We start from the raw sequence: 23,600 nt of genomic DNA, 5'->3' as shown, positions 1-23,600 counted from the left end.
ATATAACAAAAGAATTAAGCATTCATCTTATTTTCCTATGCATACCATACTAACCTATAGTTGATGAGGGGATGTTTCTTTTCTAGAATAATTCAAGCTAATAAATGCCAAAAATAGAATTAGAACATCACCTTGCTACAACTTTTAATGAAATGTGGACTTATACACATTTAGAGGCTGAAAAATACTTGAGGTATAATGCAGATGGGAATTTTTATAATCAATAAATCTAACAACTTTTGAACCTAGTGATCAATCTTAACATCGTAAGAGGAGAGACAACTAGATACAATTAACCTCCTCATGGTATAATGCTTTAGGAATAAACAACACCACAGATTTTTCTGCCGAAAAAAATCTGAATTGGATCAAGACTCTAAATCTAATACAAATTTAAAGGAAAAGAAGTTGCCAGTGGAATATAATAAACAACACAATAAGGATATAAGTCAGCAAAATCCACAAAGCAAACTCCATAGAGCAAAATATCTTAAGCAAATAAATTGGAATGTGTGATGGTTAATTTTACGTGTCAACTTGACTGAGCAACAAAGGTCCCAGATATTTGGTCAAACATTATTCTGGGCTGGACATGGTGGCTCATGCCTGTAATCCCAGCACTTTGAAAGGCCGAGGTAGGCAAGTCACTTGAGGCCAGGAGTTCAAGACCAGCCGGGCCAACAGCCAAACCCTGTCTCTACTAAAAATACAAAAATTATCCAGGTGTGGTGGCACACGCCTGTAATCCCAGCTACTCAGGTGGCTGAGGCAGGAGAATTGCTTGAACCTGGGAGGTGGAGGTTGCAGTGAGCCGAGATGGTGCCACCGCACTCTAGCCTGGGCAACAGAGAGAGATCCTGTCTAAAAAAAAAAAAAAAAAAAAAAAAAAAAAAAAAAAAAAGTTATTCTTGATGTGTCTTTGATGGTGTCTCTGGATTAGATTAACATTCAAATGGGTGAACTGAGTAAAGCAGTTTGCCTTCTCTAATGTGCATGGGCCCCGTCCAATCAATTGAAGATGTAAACAGAACAAAAAGGCTGACCAGGAGGAATTTCTCTGCCTCATTTTCTGAACTGAAACATTGGTCTTTTCCTGCCTTTGGACATGAATTCAAATCACCTTTTCTTGTGTTTCTAGCCAGCAGGCTTTTGGCCTGGAATTTACATTAACTCTCCGGATTCTCAGACCTTCAGTTTTGAATAGGAACTATACCATAGGCTCTCCTGGAAATCAAGTTTGCCTACTGCAGATGTTGACAAATCTCAGCCTTCAAAATTACATGAGCCAACTACTTATAATAAATCTTTATCACTATGGTTCAACTTATAATTTTTCAACATTATGGTGGTACAAAAGTGATATCCATTCAGTAGAAACTGTACTTTGAGTACTCATACAACTGTTTTTCACTTTCCGTACAGTATTCAATAAATTACAGAAGATATTCAATACTTTATTATAAAATAGACTTTGTATTGAATGATTTTGCCCAGGTGTAGGCTAATGTAGGAGTTCTGAGTGTGTTTAATGCAAATTAGGTTAAGCTATGATGTTCAGTAGGTTAGGTGTATTAAGTGCATTTTTGACTTATGATATTTTCAACTTAGGATAGTTTTATTGGGATGTAACTCCATAATAAGTCAAGGACCCTCTGTGTGTTTGTGTGTGTGTGTGTACATATGTGTGTGTGTTTGTGTGTGTATATACATACAAGCATATCTCTTTGCTTTATTGCACTTCACAGATATTGCATGTTTTATAAACAGAAGTTTTGTGGCAACCTTGCATCAAGCATGTCTACTAGCACCATTTTTCCAATAGCATGTGCTCATTTTGTGTGTCTGTCATATTTTGGTAATTCTCACAATATTTCAAAATTTTTAATTATTATTGTAATAGCTGTTGTGGTGATCTGTGAACAGTGGTCTTTGATGTTACTGTTGTAATTGTTTTGGGGCAGGCACCACAAACTACACCCATCTAAGATGACTAACTTAATTGATAAATGTACGTGCTCTAACTGCTTCACTGACTGGCTGTTTCTCGGTCTCTCTCCCTGTCCTCAGGCCTCCCTATTCCCTGAGACATAACAATATTGAAATTAGGCTATTATATTAACCCTATAATGGCTTTGAATGTTCAGGTGAAAGGACGAGTCCTATGTCTCTCACTTTAAATCAAAAGCTAGAAATGATTACACTGAGTGAGCAAGGCATGTCAAAAGTTGAGACAGGCCAAAAGCTAGGCCTCTTGCACCAAACAGCCAGGTTGTGAACACAAAGTAAATGTTTTTCAAGGAGATTAAAAGTTATCCTCTAGTGAACACATGAATGAAAAGAATGCAAAACAGCCTTATTGCTGATAAGGAGAAAGTTTTAGTAACCTGGATAGAAGATCAAATCAGCCACAACATTCCCTTAAGCCAAAGCGTAATCCAGAGCAAGGCTCTAACTCTATTCAGTTCTACGAAGGCTAAGAAAACGTGAGGAAGCAGCAGAAGAAAAGTGTAACCAGAAGAAAAGCTGGAGCTAGCAAAGGTTGGTTTGTGAGGTTTAAGGAAAGAACCCATCTCCACAACATGAAAGTGCAAGGTGAAGTAGCATGTGCTCATGTAGAAGCTACAGTAAATTATCCAGAGACATAGGTAAAATAATTGACGAGGGTTGCTATACTAAACAAAATATTTTCAATGTAGAGAAAACAGTTTTACAGTGGAAGAAGATGCCATGTAGAACTTTCATAGCTAGAAAGTAGAAAACAATGCCTGGCTTCAAAGCTTCAAAGGACAGACTGACTCTTTTTTTTTAGGGGTTAATAAAGCTGGTGACCTAAAATTGAAGCCAATGTTCAATTACCATTCTGAATATCCTAGGGCCCTTAAAAATTATGCTAAATATACTCTGTCTGCATTCTAGAAATAAAACAACAAGCCTAAATGGCAGCACCTCTGTTTACAGCATGGTTTACTGAATACTTTAAGCCCACTATTGAGGCCTACTGCTCAGTGATTCCTCTGGTGGACCCAGGCAAAGTAAATGGAAAAATCTTCTAGAAAGAATTCATTTTACATGACATTGTGAACATTGTGATTCATAGGAAGAGGTCAAAATATCAACATTAAAAAGAATTTGGAAGAAGTTGATTCCAACCCTCATGGATGACTTTGAGGGGTTCAAGACCTCAGTGGAAGAATAACTGCAGATGTGATGGAAACAGCAAGAGATCTAGAATTAAAGTAGAGCTTGAAGATGTGATGGAATTGCTGCAATCTCATGATCAAACTTGAAGAGATAAGGAGTTTTTTCTTCTGGATGAGTAAAGAAAGTGGTTGGTTGAGATGGAATCTACTTCTGGTGAAGATGCAGTGAACATCATTGAAATGACAACAAAAGGTTTAGAATATTACATAAACTTGATAAAGCAGTGGCAGGGTTTGAAAGATTGACCTTAATTTTGAAATAACTTCAACTCTGGGTAAAACGCTATCAAACAGTATCACATGCTTATGGAAAAATCTTTTGTGAAAGGAAGAGTCAATGGATGCAGCAAACTTCATTGTTGTCTTATCTTAAGAAATTATTAGAACTATGCCAGCTTTCAGCAACCACCACCCTGATCTGTTAGCCATCAACAGCATCAAGGCCCTCTACCAACAAAAAGATAATGATTCACTGAAGGCTCAGATGATTGTTAGCAGTTTTTAGCAATAAAGTATTTTTAAATTAAGGTAAGTACACTATTTTTATAGACATGCTTTTGCATATTTAATAGACTACAGTAGTGTAAACATAACTTTTATATGCAGTGGGAAACCATAAAATTCATGTGACTTGCTTAATATGGTATTTGCTTTATTGCAGTGGTCTGCAACTAAACCTGTAATATCTCTGCAATGTCTCTGTGTGTGTGTGTATATATATACACAGATATACATACATACATATATGTGAGTGTATGTGTATATATGTGTGTATATATACACACATATATACACACATATACATATATATGTACACATATATATATGAGTGGTTCTGTTTTGTTGGAGAACTCTGACTAAGTAGAAGGTTGAAAAAAAGGATGGACCTTCTTTGAATTAAAAGGGACTTAACACTTTGGAGAAATTACAATTAAAACCAGGAGGAGATAGTACCACATGCTCACCAGAACAACAAAAATGGAAAAGATGGAAAATATCAAGTGTTGGTGAGGATATGGATTAAGTGAAACTCTCACACACTGCTGGTGGGAATATAGATTGAAAAAAAAAAAAACACCGTAAAAACTGCTTGGTGGTATCTATGGAGCCACACACAGACATACCCTATGACTCAGGAATGCTATTCTTTGGTATATGCCCAAGAGAGATGAAAATATATGTCCATCTATTTGATACAAACAAAAATGTTCGTATGATCATTTACTCATGATAAGTCAAAAACTGGAAAATACCCAAGTTTTTATAACAGATAACTATATTGTGAAGTATCCAAACAATATAATACTTTACAACAATGAGAATGAATAATCTACAACTACAAACAACGATATACATTAATCTCACACACATTATGTTGATTGAAGGGAGCTAGACACAAGAGAGTGCATGCTGTATGATTCCAGTAATATTTCTTCTAACCTCCTGATAAAGCTTGAGGAAGGAGAAGAATATCAACAACCCATTTCTTTTTCTTTTAAGTTACTTAGTGTCCTCTTATGTTATGTAGCTTAACCTCAGAAAGCAAAGCAAGTTTCTTCTGAGCCCTTTAGAAGTGAACAACTGCATATAAGATCAAAAGCTAATACTATGTCTGGTGGACAGACAATCACTCATGGTGAGTGATTCAGATGAGAATCATACATGGATGCGCGGTCTGCACAAAATCCCACAGTAGTCAATGAGTCACCATGGTAACCATGCTGGCCAAGGAAAGGTGGAAAAAAAGCAAAGAATAATCACTCTGATTTGGTTCATAAAATGTGCGAAGAATTGAAAGAGACTGACATGACCACATTAACACTCCTTAAGTGTTCCTAACAATAGATACTCATCACAACTTCAGTGATATAAACATATATATATGTGCATGTACATACACTGATATATCCACATGCTCTCTCCCTCTCTCTCACCACCAAAGAACTCATGATTCATCAGGTAAGGAAGAAAAACACAATTCAACTGATTCAATTCTAACCACAAATATAAAATTGGAAGTACTATAACTATTCTTTTATAGATTGATCCTTCTAGAGTTGGCCTGTAGATTGTCTTTAGGCCTTTTCTTCTCTTCTTGAGTTGGATGACTCAGTTTTGTTATGATGTCTGTTCTCCCCAAAATGATCTATGCTTTCAATGGAATCCCAGTCAAAATACTAGCATAATTTTTTTTCTAGAAATTAACAAGTTGATATTAAAATTCATGTGGAATTCCCTCAGTTTTTGTTTTTCTGATTTAAGTCTTTTAAAAAATGTAAAACGAGGCTAAAACTGGTAAGACTGCAAGGAGAAATATTAATACATGAATCAAATTGCCAGGGACACCTTCTAACCAACTACATAGTTCAATCCCTATCTGGGAGATCCATGGGAATGACTTATACAGTCAGAAAAAATATTTATTTATTACAAGTGCATATTAAGATCAAGTTATTTCTTCAGTGTGGGTAATTCATTGCTTTCAAAGCAGGCATCACTTAGATGGGTGTCAAGGGCTACTTCAAAGTATACAGCTGCCGATGAAAGGAAATTCCACCTGCTAAACCTCTTCCCCAGTGATGAGATGAAAGTAGCTTCTTTACTTTTAAGCTATTTTGTAAACCTCACAGGAGCTATTCTACCACATGCTTTTGTTCAGATCTATGAACTCACCATAAGCAGGTGTCATGTCCTACCAGGGATTAAGTGCTGGTGGTCTCCTAGGATTGTTGCCCTTTAAGTCAGGAGTAGAAGCTTTGGCAGCCATCATGACCCAAATCCTCAGAATCTGCCTCTTTCAGACACCTGATATGAGCTCAGACATCCACATGAAGAGCTGCACAAGGAGAAAGAGAATCCAGCAATCACTGTGCTTTCTTAGAGTAACTATGTGCCTGGCACCATGCTAGGCACTGGGTTAGTGAACAATGACACTGATACAATTGGGTAGTGATCATAACAATTAGAAGGGTCGTCAGTGGGTTTCTCACTAGGACCTTTTTCTTCTCCTTTCCTCATCTATCTTCTAACAACAAAATTGAAAAGGAATGAGAAGTGACCTCAACTCACACAGGTATTCCTGATTCTGCAATAACCACAGGGCTATGAGCTTGCATTTGTGTTATTACAATCCCGGTTGCAGCAATCCTGTATGTGAGCATTCTTATCCCCATTTTACAGAGGGGGAAGCTGAGGTCAAAGAGAGTCATTACCAGTCTCATCCTCCCATGCCTGGCCTTTACATGGAAAGTAGCTACAGGACACCCTGGAGCAATACACGACACTCACTGGGGTGAGAAGAGTCCTTTATCTCTCTCATTCATCCCAGGGCAGTTCAGCCCCCACCGTGGGGCACCCACAACCTCAACTGAGTCCCAAACATCTGAAGGCAGGACCTTGCTCTCAAAGCCATATTATTCTAGGTCTTCTGCTCTATTAAAAGATGCAGAAGCCCCATAATGACTTCAGGTTTCCATGGCAACTGTGATGCATTGACTTGTCCTCTATATCTCACATGCCTTTGCATAGTTCCTTTGCCTATAGCTGAAAGCATATAGACCACTTTAGACCACCACCTGCAAAAGCATACTCACTAGAGGAACTAGGCTGGGACCCAGGCAATTGGGGAAACTCTGCCCAGTTTGGTAGAAGAAAGCAGGTCCCTGTGGTCAAAAATTTTATTTGTTTAAAAGTGACAGTAGAGGAGTATCACCAGTATCCAGAGACCCAGGACGTACCCCAGGGCTCTTGGTGATGAGCTAGCCCTCTGAGAGTGAAGTGCAAAACTCATACATCATGCTAAGTGGTTAGTCATCTGTGGTGGAAAACTAGAGAATGTCTATAATCACATTTATGATTAAAATGATCTAAAATACCATAAAATGTCATTTAAGGAATCTCAACTTTATTTCATGGAAGCAGGCCTATAATAATATAATCATTTAGTAGGCAGACATCTAGTCAATTCAATAACACATTGGGTTATCCTGGAAAATTTTTATCCTACATTTTTGATACTTTTTCCATGTGGAGAGACATCCATGAAAAAAAAAAAAAGAAAAAAACAAAAACACATGTAGCCTCTCTACACACTCACTCCTTCTCTATCACAGGAATGACTTAACCGACTGGTAAGTTTGAAAGGAGAAATGGGTTGTTCACCCCAGGTCCTCTCCCTTCAAAACTCTAAATAGTAAGCCGCCCTTCAGGAGCAATCATTCTGCTCTGTCCTCAGGGATGGGTCTTACAACGGCCTACAGCTCTACTCCCCTTTCTGTGCCTCACTGGCTCCTCAACTCTTTCTATGGTCTTGCTTTACAATGCTTTCATGTTTAAGAAGCCCCCAAAATACCTTCCTGCTCTTAGTCTGAACTCTAAACCAACTAAAAAAAATCACAAAAAAGTAATAAGTATAATACACTGATTTTATTCCTCATAAAAGTGATATTGGAGAATATGACTTAGATTTACTGTCACATGGGCTTTCTATGAATGAACCCCAGAACTGGACAGATTAGTCCATCCAGCAGTGCTGCATTGGGACAGTCACAAAGGCTAAGGACTGCAATGAACAGTTAACCGCCTGCTGTCTCCTGAAGGAGCCCTGACTATGTGTACCCAAGGAAAGTAATCTCCTTGCCAAGGGCTATCCCTGTAGCAGGAGAAAGTATCTCAGGACATCTTCTTTGAAAAACAGTTCACAAGTGATAGATATCCCTTGTCCCAATAGCATATTCATCAAGCAACCTGCTGAAGATATGATTTTCCATATGGCTTGGGAGTAGCGTGTAGTAGCAGCCTCTGAATTCCTTAAAATGAGTGATTGCAGTGGAAGCTCCTTTTATGGAGGGGGATTTGAATTAGGTTCTAAATTCCAAGAGTGGGTTGAAAATCACATATTGTGAAATTTTCCCTTGAAAAATCCCTTCAAGAAGCAATTGAGGATATGTTCAGAATTCAATACCCACACATAAACTCATATGCAGATTATGGCAAAATATATAACAAAGTCCTACCAAGGCTTTAAGGCTTACAGAATCTCTACAAATTCCAGTATAATAGATTAGAGAAAAAGAGGGAAAGTTCACCAAATCCATATGTTTTGGATATTCATTTCTACTTAACAAAATGTCCCCAATAATAGCCATTTATTATCTCTCAGGATTTTGTGTGTTCACTAGGCTCCACTGGATGATTTCTGCTCAATGTGGTATCTGTCATCAGGGACTGCAATCATCTGAATACAGACAAATGCATCCTGGGACTTCCAAAAAAGCTCACTTACATGGATGACTGATGCTGGCATCTGCTGCGAGCTTAGTGGAGGCTACCGTGTAGAGCACCTTGATTCAATACAGAGTCTTCTATGGGAAGGGTAGAAAGATAAAATAGAGTACATCTAGGTAAATCTGAATGTTTTAATGTATATAATTTTGTTTATCTGAAGTTCAAATTCAACTAGTCATACTTTTTTGTTTTGTTTTAAATCTGGAAAGTCTAAGGGGTGACCCTGTGAATCTGTAAGTTTAATGACCATCTGACATGATTCTTCCAATGGGAAAGGTCTGGCGAAAACAAGCAGATCAGATTGTCAAAAAAAAAAAAAAAAAAAAAAGACAAAAGCTGGTAATACCTGGTGTTTGTGGAATAAACGGGCAATGAACACTTGGATACACTGTTGCTGCCAAATTGGTGTATATATTTTTTGAGGCCCACATTATTACAACTTCATAACTTGAATGGCCTTCAATACAGAAGTCCTATTTCACCAACAAAAGAGTTTCAAATGAGGGTTTAGAAAGGGATCCCGAAGTGATTTTGACCTGCAATTTGGTTAAGGAAGCTTGGGTGAGGGGGCAGGTTAGGAGTCATATGAACTTTTGGCCCCAAAGAGGAAAGATAGCTAACATTTATGAAGCCGATTTTTAGCCAAGCCTAGTGCTACATTCTTCACGTTAGTAGTTGGAATTAACCCACACAACAGCCCTGCTAGTGAGGTGTTGCTATTCTCTCTCCACAGATGGATGTGACTACAAAGCACATATTCCTTACCAGAGAAGGATGGCAAAGACATTGCTCACCAGGCCTACTGCTAGAGCCAGGAATAGAATCTGTCAATGTGGGCACCCTAAGGTGCTGGTGGCATTTCCAGCAAGGATCCAAGTTTGGTGCCCCTTCCCCTTGCTTCAGGAATGGTTTGTGGCAGAGCTAGAAGCAGAAGCTTCAGACACGAAGCCAGTATTTCTTCCATCTTTTATGAAAACTCAAGGAAAGGATTGGGCTGCTTATTATCTTGTAGGAAAGGGAGGACCTCTGAGGACACAGAGAAGGAAGAGGAAGAGAGATTTCTCCCAGACAGGAATGATGTCAGAGGTCTACAGGTCCCTCTAGGAGTAGGAACCTGAGAACTGCTCCATATCAAAGCTTGGAGTGGCTCCTGGATGGTCCACCTAGAGTGTGTATCCAGTGTGAGACAGATTTTTCTGTTTGGATCAAAGGATAGATAACAGTGGTAGCATTTTTTTCTTATTTCTTGTATGCTTGATGCTCTGGCATCTGAGGCCTTGCTAACTGGGGAGGGACTACTCCTTCCAGGGTTAGCTAATTCCTAGTCCTAACAAAGAACTCACCTAAGGAGCACACCTTTTATATTCAAACTAACTAATCCAGAGCACCTACACATACACACTCACACCTCCTCTACTGGGCTCTTATACTCCAGGCCAATAGTACCCTCCCCTAATCATACCAGAACCTGATTCTGTCAGAGGCATTTGAACCAGAGAAACTCTATTTTGAATAGGGGCTAAGTAAAATAAGGCTGAGACCTACTGGGCTGTATTCCCAGAAGGTCAAGGCATTCTTAGTTACAGGATGAGATAGGAGGTCATAAAGACTTTGCTGATAAAATGGGTTGCAGTAAAGAAGCCAGCTAAAACCCAACAAAACCAAAATGGCTATGAAAGTGACCTCTGGTTGTCCACACTGCTATTATAATGCATTAGCATGCTAAAAGACACTCCCACAAGCACCATGACAGTTTACAAATGCCATGACAACATCAGGAAGTTACCTTATATGGTCTAAAATGAGGAGAAACCTTCAGTTCTGGGAACTGCCCACACCTTTCCCGGAAAACTCATGAATAATCCACCCCCGTGTTTAGCATATAATCAAGAAATACCCATAAAAATGGGCAACCAGCAGCCCTCGGGGCTGCTCTGCCTATGGAGTAGCCATTTTTTTATTCTTTTACTTTCTAAATAAACTTGCTTTCACTTTACTCTATGGACTTGCCCCAAATTCTTTCCTGAGTGAGATCCAAGAACCTTTTCTTGGGGTCTGGATCAGAACCTCTTTCCAGTAACAATTCCAGACAACTTAGGACAGCCCCTGCACCACAGAACCTGCTGAAATTATTCCGAGTAGTCACCCTAAGCCTAATTATCCTGCCTTGTCTGTCATTTACCATGGAAAACCACAATAAAGGCTTTTGCCACGTTTACCTCCTGCCTAAATTGGTGGACTCTGAGTGGACTTATAAGGAATGGAAAGTGCCTCCTCTTGGGAACTTTGAGTAATAAACTATCTCCTTAATGGCAGTTGTCTCCTGATTCCTTGGCCTCACTATCCTAAATAATAGTAAAACCTACATTGTAAAACAATGCCTCAGGAAGAGGGGACTTGAAGGCTCTGAGTCAGCTAGGAAAATGGGCAGCTTCCTGAGTCATGTGGACAGACGAGTGATGACTGCCAGAGCTCTTCCTGCTATATCAGGAGGCTAAATTCCCACAAGTGTAACTGTTTCCTCAAAAAGCATGAAAATTTAACATTGCTGTACTGTCTAATTGAACTGTACAATCCTTTTATTAATATGTATCCCAACCAACTATGAGAAGAGAACACCTGCTTTTACAGATCTGAACAAATAAGTTTCATAAGACTTTTTAAATATTTGCTGATCTGATATCCTGGCGTTATAATGTTAGATTCCTTTTCATTTTTTTATCACGTTTTTAAATAAATGACATAGTTTACATTTATGCCTCAGAATATATCATAGAATAATTATCGAGTTTAGAAATAAACCTTGATGATTGATAGTGTGTGTTTATACTACATCCCATTTAAATGGAAAATGTACGTGAAAAGACTTCATACACTAATGGGGAAGAACAAATTGGTACAACCTCTTTGCAGAGACATTTGTCAACATCTATGAGAAAACAAAATGAGGCCCCCATCAGCTGCTACTCTCTTAATCATGGACTATAGAGAGAAACACGCGTGTTGCACCAGAAAAGGTATACAAGCATGGTCACAACAACATGTCTAGTCATATCAAACAATCCCAAAGTCATCTTATTAGAGAAATCTCAGAAACATTATCTTCAGAGAATGAAAAGCTGGATGACAGCACTAACTTAGCTAAAAGTATGGAAACAATTGTATGCCTTGTGTAATTCTCTCACAAGAAGTCTGTGAGGAAGGCATCATCATTTCCAGTTTACAGATTACCAACTCAGACTCACTGATGGAAAATCAATTTTGTAGAGGCATCTAGTAATGACCAGGAGTGGGGATGTAACTCTTACTCTCCTCAAAGGACAACATATGGTCTTCTTTTAGAGATGATGACCGTCTAGGACTTAGACACTTTTTTATGTTGCTAGGATTATGCCCTTATGTGTACTCACTCAACAACCTCCCTCTCTTTGAAGAAGCTGATGGTGCAGATGAAATCCCACTGCAAGGTCCTGTAGGTGGTAATGGGTCTAGTATGAGGGTCAAGGGCTTGTGACTCCTACCTCCTCTTCATCTGCACTCTCTCTTCATTTGAGACTCAATGGGAAACTGCTTTTCCAATATCAATCTAGAAGATCAAACAAGGGAGGAGAAAATGAAAAGGAATTAAAGAAAATGGTTCAATGAGCTTCTTCAGCCTCCCTCAATCCTTCAGCAAAGTTCTCCTGCAACACAGAAATGGCCCCAGTGCTTCATTCACAATGTTCTACTTCCTGCTCCATCTCCTGGTGGTCTTTGTGGCAGTTATGCTGTTTGGATTAGGTGACAGTCATCATTTCTCTGAGAGGGAAGGAAAAGGTGGGCCAGGACAAACATTTGTTGAAGTCCTACTAGGTGCCATCTACTCTGTACAGGATTTCCAATTTACCCCACAGAACAGTTCTGTGAGGAAGGCATTGTGAGTTCCTTTTACAGATGACCAAGAACAGGCTGACAGAGGCTAAGAAAGGATTCCAGTGTCATACATCAAGTAAGGGACAGGAATGAAGTTACAGCTTTTGCCATCATCACAACGTCCATGCATTCTCAATAGAGGAGATATTGTCCCCAGGGGGCTGAAAATTGATTCTGGAGGGTGGGGAGATGGTAGACGTTACAATGGTTTGTGGCACTACAATGAACCACACAGCACACAAACAGTTAACACTATATCTGTGCTATTAAAATTTCATGTTCCAGGCAGGAAAGAACTAATAAGGAAAAAAATGAATGTCTAAAAAGCCTCCTTTGGATCATAAATAATGAAAGAAAGTTAAGAAACATTGCATGTACTCGGGGACTTCTGTGGATGATGAGCCACCAAGGCTTAGGGACTAGTCATTTTACAATCCCTCTTGGATGCTCACTCAACAACCCCTCTTGGTGATGATGAGGATAATGATGAAATCCTGCCCCTAGGGCCAAGAGACCTGTGTATGGGAGCCATGTGAACTGACTGTCTTTTAAGATGGCAGACAGGGGCTCAGTCAGACAACAGGTATTTCTTCTGGGAGAGATGATATTAATGTTTTTAAAATTGTAATCATATCATACTCTAAGTTGTATATCCTTTAACCTTCACCTTCACCCAAGTAACCTATTGTGAAATCCATAGTTTAGGTCAGGTTATAGGAAGTTAGGAGAGGTTAAGTAAATCAGGGGAACTATGTTGTTAATGCCTGCTCAGTAATAGAACCTGGAGTTTCATTAAAGCTTTGTGCCCTTAGGCTGCCAGGAATCTGAGTGCTCTAATCTCCCTGGCACTCATGTTCCAGTCTGTACCACAGATACCAAGATGTTGGATTTTCTATTGTGATGCATTTGTTCAATAAAATATCCCAGCATTTAACATAGGTATACATGAATCCATACCAATATAAACAAAAGTTTGAATTAATAAAGAAATAGGTGAGAGAAGGAAAATTGTCTTTTTCAAATAATTCTAAGTGAAATATGTAGCTATCTGCTCTCCCTGAGGTCAAGCTTAATTTTGCACCCCACTTGCTGAGGGTAGGGCTGATTTTGTGACTTTCTCCTAAAGAACAGAGTAGGGAATAAAAAATAGTTATTAGAAACTTGACAGACACCACTTTCACCAAGTGATGAAACATTATCACCAGTGACTTCATGTGGGCATTATGTAAACCCAGATATGATGTGACAAGAAGGGCACTTCAACTCTGTGGCATTCTTTCTCAAAACCTATAACACTAGTCTAATCACAAGAAAAACTAAGTCTGTACTCCTCAAGACAATCAGTCATGAAAATCATCTGGCAGTTCCTTACATGGATAGAGTTATCATATGACTCAGCAATTCCATTCCTAGGTACACACCCAAGATCAACACATTTGTCTACATAAAAACTTGTACACAAATGTACACAGCAATCTTATTTGCAATAGCCCAAAACTGGAAGCAACTCAAATGTCCACTAATTGATGAATGTGTTTAAATGTGATATATTATGATTATTCTTTGCCAATAAAAGGAATGAAGTATGGATATGCCATAATATAGATGAACCTTCAAAACATACGTGAAGTGAAAGAAGATATATGCAAAAGACCAAGTATTATATAATTGCATTTACATGAAATTTCTGGAGTAAAGAAATCCACAGAGACACCAAGCATATCTGTGGTTTGAGGCTTGGGGTGGGAGCAAGGATTAATTGCATTCAAGCATGATGAGACTTTTTGGAGTGATGGAAATGTCTAAAACTTAGTTATGGGATGGTTGAACAATGCTATACATTTAATAAAATTCATCAAATTATGCCCTTTAAATGCATAAATTATATTGTCTGTAGGTTTAGCTGCAAGAAAGCTGTTAAAAAATATGATATTGATCTGGTCTTCTGACATTGATTTGATGTACCTGCTTCATATAAACATGAATGTATACAACTGTAGCGATATCCCAATCTGCTAACTCTTTCCTGTGTTCCTCCAAGCAATGACTGTCCCCTTTCCCCTCATGCTACCTTGGGTTTTGCTTGTGCGCAAAATTTGATAACTTCTGATCACTTCCACATCCTCCAATTATGGTAGTGGCTTGAGAGTTGATCCATGACAAAGTCCAGCACCTGCCTTGTGTGACTAGATGTCAACATGACTAGTTTCTTCATTCTTCTGCAGCCACATGACTCCACTTGGGGAGCCTAAACGGAACTACCTTTATGGGTGTCAGTATGGCAACACCTAGCAAAGGGTTACATAGGTGTACACCTTTTGCACCAACAATTCTCTTTTAGAAGTTTATCTTAAAGACATAGTGGAAGATGTTGATAAGGATCCAGTGTTAAGGCCTGTCATCCTGATAATTCCCTTCCTTCACTGCAGAGCCTGAATTTAGAGACCAAATGGGACCTAAGGCCATAAAGAGGCAGAAGGAAGAGGGAAACGTAGTTGTCAGTACACATGAACTCTCTCTTATACAATAATCATGTTCTGTTATCACAATACCAGAATTCTCCTAGGAGGAACACATTCTGCTTACCAGTACAAACAGCTATGGGAACTGTGCCCTTTTGCAGTGCACAGACTCTGAAAAGATTTCATCCACAGAATGTCAGTAATAGGAACTATCAGAATACTCTGAATAACATAGAGTTGTAAAACTGATAATATCACATCCATAGGATGGAATTCTAGAAGGTAGCAAAAACAAATTATAATAAAAATAATCATGAAAAAATGATTTCTTGCAGACAAGATTAATGATTCACATTATTTTTAATGTGTGGAAAAACAGGCATTTTCATACTGTGATATAAGGAATATAAATTAGTAATAGTATTTTGAAGAATATTATAGTTCAAAGGATTTTGAAATGACATTTTCAGGAACTTATAAATAAATGCTCACAAAGATATTTGCATCTATATGAGCACAGTGTTAAGTATACTATTGTTTGTAATAGAAAAAAATAGTAAGGGAACTAAATTTTTGTAATTAGGATACAAATTAAATAAATTTTAGGGCATCCACATGATGAGCTGATACCCAGGCCACTAAAAAAATGACACTAAAATTTTGTTGTAGTTATTTCAAATGTTATCATAAAAATATATTTACACAGAAAGGTAATCACAATAACAGTAAAAGTGGGTTACAAAAATCATAAATGGTCTGATGCCATTTTTGCTTATATAGGCTTCTAGCTATTTAACCACAAGTCTCAACGCATAAACATTAAAATGATCTTTTAGTTCCTCTCACATACCTCTTTCTCTTTAACATACTAAAAACCTGTACTTCCTGCTTAGAGGCCTTCAGTATCTTTTTTTGCCTGTGTATGCCACCTTTTACACCCAGACTTCCAGAAAGTTCTATCTTGTAAGTTTGGACCACAGTCCCTCCCTTTCACCTTCCAGCTTACACTAGTTCAGGCTGCAGTTCAGGCTTCTGTTACAAGGTGGCACCAATGCACCTCCATTATCAAACTTCTTTGCAAAGAAGTGTATACAAAAACCAAAAAAATACAATATCTCCCTAAAAACCTAGATTAACCCTTATGGAACCATTCGAATGATTCAAATTCTGCCTGAAAAAAACTTAAAAGTGCAAGAGGACTGTAAAACAACAACAACAACAACAACAACATACTCTGGGGGCATCCATATGATGGAACACCAGGTAGCTCTACTGCCCCTTGATAGTCACTGGCTGGAAGGCATAACGTGGGGCAGGGCCAGCAGGAGGTGACTGACAGAGGAGAGGGGCAGCGGAGTGGGGTCTGGGCTGCTATGTTCACAGTATCCTGGAGACGAAGAGGAGTGGGCGAAGGTCTGGAAAACCTGTACAGGTTGGGGTAATGAAGGATAACCACTCTGCTCTCTGGGAGGGACTCCTCTACACTGTGAACACCCCAACCTAACCTTTACTGATGAGGTGAGAGATAAATCTATAAATGCGAGGCAGATTTGGGGTCAAGAGCAAATGGAAATGCTTTAATATACACATTTCCAATCAGAGGGGACACAATTTAACCCACTGTTTTATTGTGTTGTGCCCTGATGAAAAAGTAAGATTTTTCTTCTTCTTTTTTTTTAGATGGAGTCTTGCTCTGTTGCCCAGGCTGGAGCGCGTGGTGCAATCTTGGCTCACTGCACCCTCCGCCTCCCAGGTTCAAGCAATTCTCCTGCCTCAGCACCTGAGAAGCAGCTGGGATTACAGGCGTGCGTCACCATGCCCAGCTACTTTTTATATTTTTAGTAGAGACAGGGTTTTGCCATGTTGGCCAGGCTGGTCTCAAACTCCTGACCTCAAGTGATCCGCCCGCCTAGGCCTCCCAGTGTGCTGGGATTACAGGCGTGAGCCACTGTGCCCGGCTTTCCTGTAATATATTAATATACCAAACAGTCCAGGAGCCATTAGGCTTACCTGGTGTTATCTATCACTGAGATCACCAGGTGATCCCTGTAACTGGGATTACAGGCGTGAGCCACTGTGCCCGGCCTGAAAAAGTAAGATTTTTCTCATCATTTGAGAGGCAGCAGCACACGCTGGATAGATGAATTTACTCAGGAGCCACACAGCCCGTGTTCAAATCTACGCCTTGGTACTTGCTAACTCTGTCTTCACTGTACCTCAGTTTCCTTTTTTCTAAAGTCAGGCAACAATAGATCCTTCTCATAGGTTGTGGTGAGAATTAAATAAATAAGTACAGTTGACCTTTTGTATCTGTGGATTCTGCATACATGAATGCAACCAACCTTGGACTGAAAATATTCTGAAAAGAAAATAAAAACCATACAACAATAAAATACAAATTTTAAAACCAATTTAGTATAACAACATTTATATAGCACTTACATTGTATTAGGTATCATAAGTAATCTAGAGATGATTTAAAGTATATGGGAGGATGTGCATAGGTTATATACTACCCCATTTTATATCAAGGACTTTATATATACAATGGAATATTGTATTATAAATATATGTGTATATATACGTATGTGTATGTGTGTGATTATATATATACATACATTATATGAATATATATAATGTATGTATATATATGTGTGTGTGATTATATATAATATATATTACATTGTATAATTATTATTTATGTATATATGTGTGTGTGTATATATATAATCACACACACACACAATGGAATATTATTTTGGCCTTTAAAAAGGCGACCCTACTATTTGTGACAGTGTGAATGAACCTGGGGGACATTATGCTAAGTAAAATAAGCTAGACATAGAAAGAAGAATTATGCATGATTTCACTTACATGTAGAATCTAAAATAGTCAAGCTCATAGAAGCATAGAGCTGTCATTACCAGGAGTGGGGATGGGGGGAAGAGGGGAGTTGTTGTTCAAAGGTATAAAATTGAAGCTATGAAGGATAAATAAGCCTAGAAATCTAATATACAGCATGATGACTATAGTTAATAGTAATATAATGTACACTGTAAATTTGGTAAGAGATTAGGTTTCAAGTGCGTTCACAAAAAAATGATAGCTATGTGAATAGATGAATATGTTAATGTGCTTCACTGTAGTAATCATTTCTATCACTTTCTCTTTCCTGTCTCTCTCCATATATATATATTTCATTTTATAAATACATATCTTTACTTTTTGAAATGTTATAATCGAGAAAACCACTGAGGTAATAATTTTAAGATTAAATTGTACATGGTTTGACAAAAACACGTACACATACACCTACTGTTTTTGGAATATGTACAAAACATATTGCTCATTGGAGAAGAAGCAGTTTGAAATAATTGCCTAGACATAGTAGGTGTGGGTGTACTTGTATGTGGGTGTGTGTCTATGGCTAAAACACAACATTGTATGTGTTTGTGTATTTCGGGCTCAAACTCTATCACGCCAAATACACACTCCCAGGTACAGCTTTCTCTCCATCTCAGAGAAGACTGGGCTTCCTATCTTGGGGCTTAGAGATCCCAGATAGTGATGAATACACAAGATTGCTGATAATGTGTGGAAAATTCCAGAAGCTCTGGCTGATAACCATCAAGCCTAGGTCCCTACTCCCTCCTACCACTCTTGCTGAGTCACCATCTGAGAATTCTAGAGCTGTAATTATGGGCAAAGGGGATCTATCATCATTTTGGTTTTCCTTTCTTAAAAATTAAAGCTCCTAATTTTTTAGATGACCAAACAGATGTTAGTCTTTAGAGTCATTCGTGAAACAGTTTGGAGAATGTGTTGCCAATTCTTTTTGGAAAATTCCTATGTATATTAAAAGGCTAAGCATAAGCTTCATTTTATGTCCACTCCATATATTTTGTTCACTGATCCATCTCCTTTGCTCGCTCTGTCTCTCATCAGTGTTGGCTGACATGTCTTCGCTCTAGAGATGGCCCCTCCCAGACAGCAGGCCATTCAAGACCCCAAGACTCCACTCCTGTACAGACTTCCCAGACCTTCTCCCACTCCCTCTCTGTCATCTCATCTCCAGGACTCTTGATGCAGCAGCTCAGACCAGTATCGCTGAATCATGCTCTGAGCTCAGAGGAGGCTGTTGCATAGCAACAGAGGCTCAGAGACAAATACAATCTCTGGAAGGAAGAGCACTCCCAGGTAATGCTGGCACCATTAACAAAGTGGATAAAGATAATCATACCTTCAAAACATCCTCAAAAGCAACCCACCTTCTCTCCCTGCCAGAGACACCTCACACCATGGATCCAGCCTACATTTTCTAGCCCTGTGTGCCAAGTACTCTGTGCTCTGAGCAAACGGCACCATTGGCTGAGCCTTCCATTTTCCAATGACCCCAGGGTCTGTCTCATTAACAGGGTCTCCTTAATAGGGTTATATTTGCGGAGTTTGTTTTCTGCACACACAGGATAACAGTCCATCTTCAGCACCGCCCTATAAAAGGAGTGGTATCAGTTCCCTTTTTTGAGATGAGGAAACTGTGTCTCCAAGATGGTGAGAACCAAGTCTGCCTTTCCTTTGAAAAGGCAGCTTGCAGTAATTCACGAGAGCACAGAACTGAGAATCGGCAGGCCTGTGTTCTACCTCCAGCTCATGAAAGCATGTAAAAGTGCTCTAACATCTCAGGCCAGCATCTCACTTAGCCAGAGTTGATGGTCCAGGTCTTCATGTACCACTGTATGGTTCCTGCTTTAAGAGACACCTGTTGCCCACCTAGTTATCTCTCCTGCCCTCCTCTCAGCTGGAGCAGGCTGTTCTGTCTCTGTCAGTAGGGTCTTTCAGTTGCTCTGAGGATTCAATCTTCCCCCACCCTCACCCCACCATCCAGCCTTCTGAGGACAACACTAATGCTGTCCTTACAGTGTCAGAAGTCAGTTTCCAAGGCACACAAACATGGCAGGGACATCCCCTCACAGGAAATTCAGGTGCCTCTTAGGAGGGGAAGTGTGCCACCCCCCTTATTATTAGACATCACATGCATGCCGGGCTAACCTGACTTAGGGCCATGGTTTTCAATCCTCTCTTACATCAGAATCCCCTCCTCTCAGGGCTTCCCTAACAGCTGACACCTCCCTAGCATTCTTCCCCATTCCTACTTCCCAGAAAGCACACACCAACACCATCAGAGCCATAAACGGAGCACAAATCTTAGTCCACAGAAAATAATTCAGGGAGTAAAGGAAGTAGAGGCAGCCCCAGGAACCCACACTGGGGCTTCCATCTCCAGCTGATGGCATCTTGTGAAGAATAGAGCATCATCAGTCACTTGCCATCTCATCATCTCATTCATGACATTTGGGGTCAGGGATAAAAATCAGCATCCTATTTCCAGATAATAAGCTATTTTGTGTCCTCTCATTTTATCAGCACGTTAACATCATAGAAGCATGTCATATTTTCATGTTGGGCTCTTGAAACAGGAGACACCACAGAGGAACAAGAGCTGTGAATCTCTAAGTTAACAATTATCTGAGAGAGCTCTTTCAATGGGCAGGTCTAAGGAAATGAGCGATCAGAGTGGCAGTAAAGGCAAAAGCTGGTCATACCTGGCACAGATGGAATGAAGGGGAAATGAGTTTTCACATAACACTTTAGGTGTCAAATGGAATATCTACTTTCTGAGGCCCATATTACTATGGCTTAATCACTTGAATGGACTTTGATATAGAAGTCTTATTTCCAACAACAAGTGAGTTTCTGCTAAAGGTTTAGAAAAGGATCTCCAAGCTAATTCTGGTGTGCATGCAAGTGAAGGAGTCCTACCTGAGGGGTCAGGTTAGGAGCCACATTAGTTTTCTGATCCAGAGAGGAAAGGCAACTAATATTGATGGAACACATTGTTTAGAGGGTCCAGCTCCACGTTCTTCACTTTAGTGATTGAATTTAATTCTCATGACAACCCTACTAGTGAGGTACGATTACGCTCTCTTCATGGATGTATATGACTACAACGCACTTGCTCCTAAGCACAGAGCTGGATGGCAAAGAGTTTGCTCACCACACAAACTAATGGAGCCAGGGATGGAATCAAGCAGCCTGGGCAACGGTACAAAAATGGTCAGGATTCATAATATCTAAACAGTCCCAAAGTCACGTTATTAGAGAAATCTCAGAAACACTATTTTCAGAGGGGAAGAAGGTGCAAAAGGGCACTTACTCTACAATAGCACAAATATTTATAGCCAAAAATGTACAATTACATATTTTGCATAATTCTCTCCAAGTCTGTAAGGAAGGCATCATTATTTCCAGTTTACAGATGACCAACTAAGACTCACTGATGGAAAATCAATTTTGCAGAGGCATCTAGTAATGATCAGGAGTGGGGATGTAACTCTCACTCTCCTCACTTGTCTCTTTTTATAGCGGATGACCGTCTAAGACTTAAACACTTGTAGTTTGTTTATTTTTATTTTTATTTTTATTTATTTTATATATATTTTTTGAGATGGAGTCTCATTCTGTTGCCCAGGCTGGAGTGCAGTGGCGCAATCTCGGCTCACTGCAAGCTCTGCCTCCCGGGTTCACGCCATTCTCCTGCCTCAGCCTTCTGAGTAGCTGGGACTACAGGTGCCCGCCACCACACCTGGCTAATTTTCATATTTTTAGTAGAGACGGGGTTTCACCATGTTAGCCAGGATGGTCTCGATCTCCTGACCTTGTGATCCGCCCACCTCGGCCTCCCAAAGTGCTGGGATTACAGGCATGAGCCACCGCGCTCAGCCAAACACTTGTAGTTTTTTATGTTGCCAGGATTATGCCCTTGTGGGTACTCACTCAACAACCTCTCTCTCTTTGAAAGAGCTGATCGTGCAGATGAAATCCCAGCGTAAGGTCCTATAGGTGGTAATGGGTCTGGTATGAGGGTCAAAGGCTTATGACTCCTGCCTCCTCTTCATCTGCACTCTCTCTTCATTTGAGGCTCAATAGAAACTGCTTTTCCAAATCAACGTAGCAGATCAAATGAGGGGGCAGAAAATGATAGGGGATTGGTTTGACGATCTTCTCATCTCACTCCAATACCTCAGCAAATCATCCTGCAACACAGAAATGGCCCCAAATGTCCATGTATAATGTAAGTGTGAGCACATGCTCCATCTTCCTGCTCTCCTTCCAGGTGGTCTCTGTGGCAGTTATGCTGCTTGGTTTAGATAACAGTCATCACTTCTCTGGGAGGGAGGAAAAAGGTGGGCCTGGATGACCATTAGTTGAAGTTCTACCAGGTGCCATCTACTCTGTATGGGATTTCTCATTTACCCCACAGAAAACTTGTCTAAAAAAGGCATTGTGAGTCCCCTTTTACAGATGAGCAAGGGCAAAGTAGAATGGCAAAGGATTTGATTACCACAGAAACTGAGAGAGCCAGAGATAGTAGCTGGCAACCTGGTCACCTTAAGTGCTGGTGGCAGATCTTTAGCAAATGTATCTGGACACATACTGTTGAGGAAGTTAATGTATGTCCTCCCTGTGTTTACCCTCCTTGCATTTCCAGCAAGTAACCAGGCTTGGTGTTCCTTCCCCTTGCCTTAGGGGAGGTTTATGACAGGGTTGGGAGCCAAAGATGTCTGAATCCAGTTTCTTCCATTCTTTAGGAAACTTAAACTTAAGGGAAAGATTGGACTGCTTGCTATCTGGTAGGAAAGGGAAGGCCTCTGAGGACATAGAGAAAGGAAAGGAAGAGAGATTTATCCCAAATAGGGACGAGGCCAGAGATCTACTTGTCCCTCCAGGAGTAAGGATCTGAGCACTGCTCCATATAAACCCTTGGGTTTGATCAGTATATGGTCCATTGAAACTGGGCATCCATCCATGAGACCTATTTTTCTCTTTGGATAAAAGGATAGATGGAACAGGGTCAGGGAGTCCTTAAGGCACCAAGCCAATCAGGCAAATGGTCAGCTCAGCACTGAGCAGGAGAGACACATGATTGATGATGGCAGCCTCTCAGGCTGTTAACTAGAGTATAAGTTCCCACAAGTGGGACTGCTTCCTCAAAAAGCATGAATATTAAACATTTGTCTAATTCACCTTAAAATCTCTTTACTAATTTGTCACAATGAAATACAAGATATGAATACTCATTTTTCAAGATCTGTACAAATAATGGGTTTCACTATATTATTAATATTTGCTAATGTGATATACTTTTGTTGGAATGTTAGATTATTTTTCATTTTCCATATTTTATTTTCCTATAAATGGCATATTTCACATTTAAATTACCAAATGCAAAGATAATGATCCCACTTTATGTCTTAAATATGTCCTGGAATAAGAATCTACAATGAACTCAAACAAATTTACAAGAAAAAAACAAACAACCCCATTAAAAAGTGGGCAAAGGATATGAACAGACACTTCTCAAAAGAAGACATTTATGCAGCCAAAAGACACATGAAAAAATGCTCATCATCACTGGCCATCAGAGAAATGCAAATCAAAACCACAATGAGATACCATCTCACACCAGTTAGAATGGCGATCATTAAAAAGTCTGGAAACAACAGGTGCTGGAGAGGATGTGGAGAAATAGGAACACTTTTACACTGTTGGTGGGACTGTAAACTAGTTCAACCATTGTGGAAGTCAGTGTGGCGATTCCTCAGGGATCTAGAACTAGAAATACCATTTGACCCAGCCATCCCATTACTGGGTATATACCCAAAGGATTATAAATCATGCT

The 23,600-nt window shown here is 39.6% G+C and overlaps 1 protein-coding gene across 20 annotated transcripts in view; it reads right to left on the bottom strand.

The window, feature by feature from the left end:
- The window catches only part of GPRASP1 (G protein-coupled receptor associated sorting protein 1), a 315,299-nt gene that overhangs the window by 53,888 nt on the left and 237,811 nt on the right, over positions 1-23,600 (bottom strand). For 7 of the 20 annotated variants that reach the window (XM_054544888.2, XM_054544887.1, XM_054544889.1 and 4 more), the window contains 3 exons: positions 11,897-12,072; positions 8,485-8,563; positions 5,874-6,036 (listed from right to left, as the gene is read on the bottom strand). The exons of 2 other annotated variants lie outside the window; for them this stretch is intronic. The gene's annotated coding sequence lies outside the window, so the exon portion shown is untranslated. Of the gene's footprint in view, positions 1-5,873; positions 6,037-8,484; positions 8,564-11,896; positions 12,073-21,694; positions 21,955-23,600 lie in introns of all 20 variants that reach the window. 11 more of the 20 variants (XM_054544879.1, XM_063721214.1, XM_054544883.1 and 8 more) reach the window with 10 other exon arrangements.

This window comes from Pongo abelii, chromosome X (genome assembly GCF_028885655.2).
Source record: "Pongo abelii isolate AG06213 chromosome X, NHGRI_mPonAbe1-v2.0_pri, whole genome shotgun sequence".
Taxonomy (NCBI): Eukaryota; Metazoa; Chordata; class Mammalia; order Primates; family Hominidae; genus Pongo; species Pongo abelii.
Note: the sequence above shows the minus strand (reverse complement) of the source record. Positions and strands in the feature narration are given on the sequence as shown.